Source organism: Schistosoma mansoni, chromosome W (assembly GCF_000237925.1).
Source record: "Schistosoma mansoni strain Puerto Rico chromosome W, complete genome".
In the NCBI taxonomy this organism is placed as follows: domain Eukaryota; kingdom Metazoa; phylum Platyhelminthes; class Trematoda; order Strigeidida; family Schistosomatidae; genus Schistosoma; species Schistosoma mansoni.
The window spans coordinates 23,385,107-23,396,256 of record NC_031502.1 but is presented as its reverse complement, the minus strand read 5'-3'; the positions used below and the strand labels follow the sequence as shown (position 1 = coordinate 23,396,256).

Here is an 11,150-nt window from a genome sequence, read left to right as displayed (position 1 = left end):
AATCTGTTTTTTAATTTTCTCACCTTTGAGCTTTTTAAGGTTCAACGCTTAAAGCTTATTTAGGTGCTTTCTTTTTTAGCCTATATTAGATTTGCTGTATGCATATGATTATATACGTACTTTATATCATAATAGATCCTTGACTGCAATAGGATATTTTTGATATTTTCTTTCACTCACATTCCTATCTAAACTCTATTCTATCTAAGCATCATTTTCGCTCGGATCATGCTTTCCCACTTCCTTCTACATTATATTCAAACAGTTACTCCGTTTATTCTTTCTAAGAATATAGTAACTTTAATTTTGGTTCACGAATCAAGTATCTAGATTATGTATTTTTGTTATTTCTGTTCACGATTTGTTGTACTCTGCTTATCCCTGTTAGTGCTTTACTCCCCGAGCCGATTTACCTACTGTGTCCTATCTATCGTTTTTACAAATACTGCCTTTTGTTTGTATTCGCCGCTTTAATTAGCATTTGTAATATTCCAAAAAAATCCTGTTTTTTATTCTCAACAATTCAATACATAATAGAGGTATTGGATTTCAATGATCTTTTCAAACGTTTGACGTAGTTGATAACAATTTTCTCCATGGTATTTGTGTAGGCAGTTTATTGATTAAACATTACAGTGACGTGGTAGGTGTTTTTATAGCTGTTCAAGAGAATTCAGTTGCATTTCGATCACTGTGTAACAGGACAAATGCACAAGGTTTCTGCCCACATGCACACGACATTCAAGCGTGTAGGATGGAATATGATTCATATATGCTCTGTGTTCGTCAAAAGAAAAGTTGTTATTGTCCTCAATTTTCTGTATTAAGAAAAGTCGTCTCGTTTATTTAAAAAGCAGACGTATAAGAAGGTTAGTTTGAACCATGTCAATGAAACTGCTGAAAGTGTATAAGATCTACTTAACGAATCATAACACCGATTTGTTGAGAATGGGAAGCTACTTCATGACCTCTTATTCCATAGATTGCGAGGATGGTTTTAATACTGATTATTTAATGCTACCTTTTTTGATTCAAATACTGACACTCAGTTGTCCAAGCACAGTATCTACAATACAATGCGTCAGGAATTTATTTACGTTATGTTATATATTGTTTGGTGATAAATAGGTCAGACCGTAATATCAACACATAAGAGGTCGTAAATAATCTATGACGTAAACAGGGCTGTATTTACGCTATTCATGCTGTAATTGACAACTCTATGGATTTTTCCTCTCCACTTATTTTATCATCTCTTTCGATTAAAAATGTTTGATTTGTATTCTGTGTTGCCGGTGTTTCTATCAATCTAATATTCTATTACGATGGTGGTATTTGTCTCAAGTTTCTAACCGAAATGAATGTTCAGAATAAAGGTGTAGACCTTGACTAAGTAATTCATTATTAAGAGCTTGTCAGGACTATAGCTGAAAAGCTGGGAAACAGTTCATTCTGTAACTCTTCTTGTTAAAAAAATGAAAACTATCGCCTCTTCATGTGTTCTGAATGGAGTAGTAACCAAATTACCTCATGATCAAGTAATGTATACAAGTTTAAAATGCTTCAATACTGGATTACATGCTGATTGGATTTGGTTACTTACTTATTCTCTGAAGGAACGACTTGCATTCAGCCACGAATTGTCAGAAATCCAATTTTCTATTCATTGAGATATTTACGAATTAGTCTTTATTTTTACTCTAATATCAGTGAATACTTTGTTTCTGTTAGTTGACTTGAGTTTAGGGCAAAACTATTATGACAAATTATCTAAACTAGTGTACTTCACCACATGTTTGCTCATTAGCTATAAATAGTGTTTACTTATTAACGTGTAAAGTAGAAATGAAGTTATTATATTCATTCAATTCCACCTCTAAATACTTAATTTATTGTATTTTCGAAAGCTGTAAATACTAAATATCAAAGTATGGAAAAGGAATACAGTCTTATTATCATACGTAGCAAGACAGTAAAAAATAACTTTCAGTGAGCATAATTAGTTGCTTTAACGGTACACTACTACTTTAACTGAATTTACAAATTTATTTGTTCATGCAAAAACAACTGAACAAGGCTGAGAAAAGGTTCTCTATGAGATTTTGTAAAATCCAGTTCTAAAAGCAATTGAATTCTTGATTAATGTTTTAGGATAAGAAACATACTAGAGTCACCAAAATTAAGTTACATTCGGGGGATATTTGTTATCAAGTGTTTTGTTTACTATTTATATATTATACAGAAGGGGAATATAATCAAACTTTCTTAATCACTTCGAAATTGTAGTTGTTTCCCAGTCCAAATTTCTTATTGATCTATTAATTTTAGCCTAATCATTAAGAGCTTCATATTGATTAATCCGTTCCTTTTTGTCATCAATTGTTTTGTTATTCGTAACTCTTGAATAGCGTTTTGCAGAATACCTGATTTTTTTCATTATGACGAGCGTTATACTCTAGTTTGTTGTTGCTTTGTTACCCTGGATTTTTGTTTCTAAAACAGGGTGAAATATACGATTTCATTACCTCCTAATCTTAATATTGTGTATAAATTGATGTTGTTCACCAGTTACAAAATATGAAATAAGGCTGTTAGTTTCCTCTTTTCATTTTTGCGGTTATCAATGAAAGAAAATGTGATAGGGATCACAACCACACCCACCCGATTTATCACTTTCCTAAACCACATGCCACTAAATTGTATTGACTAAGAAATCTGAAGTACAAATTAGGTAATAAGTCACGTGCTTCAAGAATTATTGATTGTTCATCTGATCTCCGAGGCTGACTTCTCAAGACTGTTAAAAGACAGTTAAAGTGAATTTTTACTATTTATTTTCAACGGACTCATTTTATCCTAACATTTCATATCAAAGTATTAACTAAGATGAATGTTTTTCAATGTCCGCTCGTATCAGAATTATTTGATAACTATGTACTACACTGAAAAGTTATTTATTTTGATAAACATTATCTGAAATAAATAACATGAATTGAAAGAGAACTAAATATTAATTATTGGGTACACCGTTTCAGAAACCGCTACAGTTCATATACATCAAACTAACAATCGTAAACCCTTATGACAGGCAATTTAGTTGATGTGTTATGAAAAACAATGAATGTTTTTCATCGATCGTTGTTCATTATTCAATGTTATTGGTGAAAAAAGAACACAAAACAGTTTTCAAGTATATTAAGTACCTGGATTCTGTTGAGCACCACTGACGTTTATGAACTAAACTAGTTGAATCACAGGATGTTTTAAGCATTTCCATCGCTCAGTAGTAGGTTATTTAAGCAGGATACCAGGGGTATACACACGTGCACGCAATATTGGTTTGCGTTGAACTGTTGGTCGAATTTCGGATTTATTATATGTGAGTGGGTATTTCAACTATTAAGCTGATTTCCTTAGACTTCTATCCTTCCATCTTGGTATGTGTAATATATAGTCCCACTGAACAATCAAAACCGAAAAGTCTTTAATCTATCAAAATACATATATTATTAAGAAAAGAGAATAAATTAAGCGTAATTAAATTAATTTAAATATTAAACTTTTCTGCAAGGCTCAGGGTCATTAGTGCCTTGTTTACAAAATATGAGAATATCATCATTTATATATTCACCTTGTACAAACAATTGCTGTTTTTGTATCAGTTTTCGTCTGTGTCTGATTTTTCTATTTACTATTGACTTAGTTTAGTCATGTGATAAATCATAATACTAATTAAAATAACTCGTAGTGTCATGGAATAAGAAAAAGAGAATTCAGCGAAGAAAATTTTCTTTTTGACGAAACCATTTACTTAGGCTGTACATTCGCATATGTATATGGTTATATGGAAAATATATGTCTACAGGAGGATAGGAAAGAGGTTACGTACTAATCAAGGGGTAAGGAAGAAAATAATTCATGGGTCGGATAATAGTCCAATTGACAGATATGATGAAAAGCGACAAACACAAAGGTCATAGTAATAAAATGAATAATAAGGGATTAGAGTTAAAAATACAAAACAGTAATTTAAAAAATAAAAAAATCGATAATAACCAAATAAAAGTGCAGAAAAAAAAACAGAAATTAGGTCCAAGGAAGGGTGAGAGTTTGGTCAAATCGTTTCTGCACGCAAAGTTCAGGCTTGAGTTCGTGGATTGTCAATGCCTCAGCAGTGCATAAAATATTGATTCGACCCCCCTTCGATCCGGCACCTTTGACTCTATAGATTACTTTATAAGAAGAGACTTTTGGAGCGATTTGTCCACAGTTAATTAAATGCTCCTGTATCGAACTAGTAATTTTTTACATTCTCCTTTTAAAAGCCAAGCCCGATAGTGTTCCGAGATGCGTTTGGAAAGTGATCGCTTTGTGTGGCCTATGTAACGTTCCCCACATGAGCAAGTATATTTATAGATACACACTGATGTGGCCCAAAGCGAAAGTTTATCCTTAACGGACCCCAGAATGTTAGGCCGGCTAGAGAAAACAATTCGAAGCTTAGCTGTGTAGAATGTTTTATCCAACGATTTTGAAATCCGTATATTCAGGATTTCAGCAGCCGTATCTCCTTTAAATTCCATATTCATAAACAAAGTTTTCTTCTATGCTATCGAAGCTTTTTCCTGATGAAGTCTAGGTGTTAAGTTGCTATCGACGAACCTGTGTGGATAAGCATTTTTGATGATGGTCTGTCGACGATGAAGTAGTTCTTCATCTATTGTGTCATTGGAACAGATTCGCTTGATCCTAGTGGATAAAGAGCAAATTAAGTTCTTCTTTCGACTCAATGGGACCCAACTATGGGAATTCGTGAACTGTCCATTCCATGTAGTTTTTCTATATATAGATCTCTGTAAATAACCATCAGCCATTTCTTTTAAACGGACATCAAGAAAATGAAATTCATGGTTTGCTTCTGCTTCTAAGGTCAATTTTATTGACGGGTGACAATTATTGAAAATATTCAAGATTTCATTGAGGTCCATGTCTTCTTCACAAATAATAAAAGTATCATCCATAAACCTCTTATATAAATGAAATCTCTCAATTATTGGTCGAAGTACCGGATTTTCTAGATCGGCCATGAAACAATCAGCCAGGAGAGGACCCAATGGCGATCTCATTGCAACTCCATCTGTTTGTCTATAGAAAACATCATTAAATTTAAATTGCACGTTGAGCGTACATCGTAGAGGTAGTTCTTTAAGATAATGTATTGGGATACACATATCAAGATTATTGTTTTCAATATAGTCACATAAAAAACGAATAGTTTCCGTGAGAGGAACATTTGTAAAAAGCGAAATGACATCTAATGAGAACATTTTCTTACCGATTATGTTGATATTTCTAATTGAGTTAACAAATTCAAAGGAATCAAGAGAATTGTATTTATTGATATGATTTTTAACAGGTTGTAAAATGTCAACTAACCACTTAGCAATCGAGTGATATAGAGAGTTGTTCATATCAAGTATAGGACGTAAAAGGACATTATTCTTATGAACTTTTGGGAGTCCATATAGTCTTGGTATAACGGAACCCGATGGTTTGAGATGTTCAAAGAGGTCACAATCGTAAAACCAATTTCGAGACTTCTCTATAACCAATGTAATCATCAGTGTTCATAAAAGTCCTGTAGATCTTTTAGCTACAGACAAAAATAATTTGAAGAGTCACTGTTAAAGCAATTTTCTTTGTGATGGTCATCTAGTCACTAAACTAATTTTCTAATCTTAAGTTTCATGAAACAAAATGATGGTTCCTGCTTAGTGGTAGTAAATTACCATAATTCACGGAAATTAAAAAGTTTTTAATGCATTTAAATATATTTGTAGAGAATTTAGAACTTCACTGTAGATTAGGCAACGATGGATAGTGGCTAGCAGTGGAATGCAGGACGCGCGTTTCGTCCTACTTGGGACTCGTCAGCTGCATGTACCTGCATCTCATAGTTGATGTTCACTCTGGGACTCGAACCCACTACCTTTCGCTTCAAACGCCATCACGTTATCCACTCGGCCACTGAGTCCTGATAGCCACTTGCTTGTGCAATGGGGTGAAGTTTAAATTCAGTTAGTATTGTTTGTCTGAGGCAATACGCACAGTATGCACATATGCCAATTAGAGACTGACCAGCTGCAGTCCTAAAAGCATCAATGGGAAGATTCAAACAAACAATACTAACTGAATTTCGCTGTCGATTGTTTACAGGCTTTTTAGATAATCATTTATCATTCACCTTAAACAGAGGAAGCTGTACACTGTTATATCACATTCTATTCTATTATGTAAAGACATTTTGACTATTCTGAAATTTTGGCACTAATTAGATTCTTGACCAATATGAAGTTTGTGCCTTTCGAAAGATAGGGTTTATAATGTATGTTCTTCGTCATCTATTCTTTGATTATTAAAAATATCAAAACAGCTAGGTGCAAAGATTCATTGTGAGACCACACCTCATAGATCTAGAAAAAAAACGTATATTATTTGTTAGCTAAATATGGAGATTCTAGAACTCTTTGAAGGACTGTCATTAGGTAAATGAATTTTCCGTTCTATGAACGACACAGAAAATGCAAAATATTTTTCTTATCTTTGTGAGCATAATACGTGTATGTGCTAAGAAACAGAATGATGAACTCTAACCATCTGGTTGCAATTAATGGCAATCAACCGAATAAACATTAATGACCAAATGGAAAATAATCTCAGGATCAGTCGAGTTCAACTTCTAACATTAGTAACATCGCGAAAACTTCTAATGATAGAACCTAAGACACAAAAAAACATGAAGAATTTCTAAGATTTAAAAAGTATTATCGCTTTTTCCGACGACGAAATCAGTAAATAAGTGTAAAATCAGGCTGATTGTATGGATTTTATCGAAAATGTTTAGCAATACCCCATTTATCATACTGAAGCACTAATATTTGAAAATAAATACATTGTCTTTACGTCAGATTGAGTCATCTTATCCTCTAACCGAAATAATTTTTGATGCAGAATAAATGGGGTATAGCTAGTAATAGATTCCGGCAAACGTGATTCATCTTATTTGGGACTCGTCAGCTGGATCGAAATAATATTCTTTCATCACAGCTCCTAAACGTTAAAAACGATCAGTATTACTGTAATAAGAAGGCTTGGTTTATCCTTTTTCGCATTATAGAAATAGACAACCAGAGTGGAGGAAATTAATGCTATATAATTGCTAAATATGTTAGTGGTTATTGTCTTATAAATTAGATTATGAGAAATGAGAGTGACACCTCTAGCCTTGAACCAGTCAGAGAGAAATAACATGAGTGAAAAGAAACCTATACATCAACCTCAACCTTGTATCCAACGCTACCCTAAAAGTGTTCGTTACCGAAGGCAAAAGTATTGATTCACACATTTTGTAAGTAGCTAGATATCTGCTTCAGCAAGAAACTAAAGTAAAAGAATTAGGCGGTGATCACATTATACCATTCAAGAAATTATTAATCTGTGAAAATGTCACAGATTGAAGTGGGCTACACAACGTGAACAAAGTTTTTCATACACATATGTATAACAACAAACAAAACAACTACTTTCCAGAAATTATGAATGATAAAATGTTGTCTGGAAAATAATTCGTTAATCAGATGGCTACTAATTGACTATCATTTGAATATCACTGATAGCATGTTTGAAATTCGTCACACCATATAACCGATTTTAAATAATATGAATCTTGACGATAACTTTGTAAGCAATCATTAAAAGAATGAGTGCCTAGCCAGTTGAATCAATTTAAAATATTTCTCTGGTTCTTATTCTTCTTCAATACAGCAAAATTTGAATACTTAAACTACACAACTACAATACTAGAAACATCATGATATAAATTAAAGTCAACTAGATATACTTGCTTTAACAATCATGCTGATATTTGGTTTAGTTATGTTTCAGAGAAGAATATCTAGTCAATCTAGATAAAGACCCTTTATTCTTTTGCTTATTTTTAATTATATTTTAGTTTAACTAACAAAACATTGAACGGACTAACCCCTATCTTAAGCAGATTTTAGTGATGCCAAAAATTATAAGGGTATTCATTCTAATCTAATTATTATTTTTTGTTCATAAGTGTATAAATCATTATAATAATATTAATGTTATCAGACATAATAACTAGTAATGTCGGTCTTGCAAAAACATTTTTTTTTTGACTTTTTAAAGTGCAATCACTGATAAACAGTCAAATACTGAAGTTTATAAACAATCAGGTCATGCCTATATGTTATTGTTTTTTTTATTATTTGTATGATTTTATAACTTAGATTACTAAATATTCTTATGAAATAATACATTCCTAAACGTCTAAGTGGTTATTAGATTGAATTTCACTCTGATACTAAGATAGTCTCTACTTGCATTCATTCAACTTGAATTTTTGCATTATCCATGGTAGTTCGTGATCTTCAGCTGTAGATGAGAATATTTGCCTAACTGTTAGTTCTGTTCGAAACTGAGAGTTGAATTGGGTTTAAACACATAGGTATAGACCTTCTCTGAAAGCTACAAACATTCTTGAAATCCGAAGGGCATGAAGGTAATTATCTCATCATACTCTGAAGTACAGCAGCAATTCGTCACCTTGCAAGAACGTTGATTATGGTTTCGATCATTAACCTCTGTATTACCCGATTTAAAACTATGAAGGAGCGCATATTATGATGTAAAGTTACGAGTAAACAAGCAGCCGAGTTTCGTGTTCATGTGACAAAACTTAAATCCCACTTACATATCTGACCAGGATTCTACTAGCAACTCTGTCCTAGTTTCTGTCTTCGAGTTTTGCTATCCATGAACTGGACATCTGTCTCCACATTCCAGTACCATGTGTTCTTTGGTTTTCCTCTTTTCCTTTTACCTCGATTATTCCAAATCAAAACTTGCTCGTGATGCACTTTAATGATTTTTGTAAAGTGTGTCATTTTCACGTTTAGTGTCTTCTACTGATTTCCGCTTTAGAGTAAGCTACTTTGTTCTTTCCCACAGTACGTTATCACTCATAGTGTATTGTTGTGTATAAATTTTTGGCGGAAAGTGCTCCCCTATATGACCATTCTGCTGAACTATCGTAGGTAGATATCTCAGTCTTTCACTTCGTTCTCCCAATCTATGTGGCTCTATGATGCATCCATACTCGATGTTGTCCGTCTCCACCTTTGTGTTTATGCTCCTCATTGGATGATCAAGTGTTTTCCTGGTCTGTCCTTATAAAGGCCTGTGAAATCTTACGAAACTGATCTCTATCATCTTGATTGGTGTCATTAGTGGGTACGTAGCACTGGATGGCAGGCATTGTAATCCCTCAATCCTCTATTTTGAACGGTGTTTTCCTGATTTTAGAGCCGTGATTTATTATTGTTTTTTGCCTGGACATTGTCCAATGAGTTTCACTTGTTTGGAACACAGTCATGTCGCATCTCCTCATTTGCTCTGCAGTTTGAGTGAACTTACCTGTCACCTATATTGTGTGGACATTTCATATACTTGTACTTGTTGTTGTGGTTGTCAGAAGGGCCAGCGGTCCGCTAACATTCTTTATAATGTTGGCCTGCATCATGAGATATGCAAACTGTTTTTTATGTGAAAGCCCTTCAATTGTCAGAACATAGCTTGAATTGTTCAAATGATTATATGTGGTTAGGGTTTTTTAGCGAGTTTTCTTATTTTGAGGGTATGCTGATAATCCTACACTCAACCTTCTCATTTACTCGGGTTTGGGACCGAAAGACATATTAATAAGACTTTACAGAAGAAATTGTATATAGCTTTTGAGGTGCGTGAAGTTCGCTTTTGTTTATCTTAGATATTTATTAGGATTGTTTTTGTAATATTGATTCATAGCTAAATGATGACAGTTTAATGACCGTCAAGCCACAAATACATGAAAAAGCGATTGTAGCCGTAATAAAATTGCACATGTGCTGCGATGTATTCAACTTTTAGATGAAATAAAGTTGACATTCAAAGTGACGTTCAAGAAGACACTGATAAAAATATTTCTTTTTCGTAACGTAAAAAGATGAAACTGATAAAGTCTATTTGATCACACCTTTCAGTGGTTCGTTCTTTATCCTCAAATGAAGCAACTCAGTATAGTCGGAAAGTTTCCTATCGAAACTAATCATAATTTTGATTGATTGTAGACTTAGTTATTAGTGATTCAATTATCATCATCAAACTTAGAATAAATTTATGTATTAAAGAGTTATTTTGTGCCAAACTTTAGTTTATTTGAATCAGTATATTTTCGTGATCGATGATTTACGCTACATAAATAATCGGTGTAATATTTTAGCAACTATATATTGTCTGAAAACAGAAACGTGATTTAACTTCGGTCATGGAATTTTTGAAGACCACTTCCAATTACCCCGAATCAAAAAGATAATTGTACGAAATTGACTGGCTACGGACAATACCTCCATGGACTGATAAATAAATTACTTTAAACAAAATTCCATCATAAAAACACGGAATCACACTCTTTTCAATAAAGTATTCTGGTAAAAACTATTTCCAATGGTTGAATATGGATGAAAAAACCCTTGATTTATGTTTTCCACCAGTCGTTTTCCACCAGTCGTTTTCCACTAATAAAGCAGACTTATGAATCCAATAAATCAAATCTACATGCATATTGATTCCAGAATTTGAATCTACAAACAAGTAATAAACAATTATATGACTTAAATTCATCTAGTATTGTTTGATTGAATCTTCCCATCGATGTGTTAGGACTGCAACTGGTCAGTCTCTAATTGGCATATGTGCATACTATGCGTATTGCCTCGATATAGCCTGGGTTCGAGTCACAGAGTGAACATCAACTATGAGATGCAGGTACATGCAGCTGACGAGTCCCAAGTAGGACGAAACGCGCGTCCTGCATTCCACTGCTAGCCACTATCCATCTCTAATTATATGACTTGTCATTTGATTACAGACTTGGTTTAGTGTATGGAACTTCTAAATTATTCTAAATCGTTTGTGTTTAGTTATCACTGAACGTTAAAATATCTTTTAACCCATGATTATATAAAATTTTGCCAGTAAATGAACAACTTATACACATTTCTAAAAAGAAAAAATGAAATCAATGT

At 33.2% G+C, this 11,150-nt stretch overlaps 1 non-coding gene across 1 annotated transcript; it reads right to left on the bottom strand.

Annotated features, from left to right (window-relative positions):
- Positions 1–9,100: 9,100 nt before the first annotated feature.
- Positions 9,101–9,167, bottom strand: Smp_tRNA_00924_Pseudo_TTG.1.1. The gene has a single exon. It is a non-coding gene (tRNA).
- Between the last annotated feature and the right edge of the window lie 1,983 nt (positions 9,168–11,150).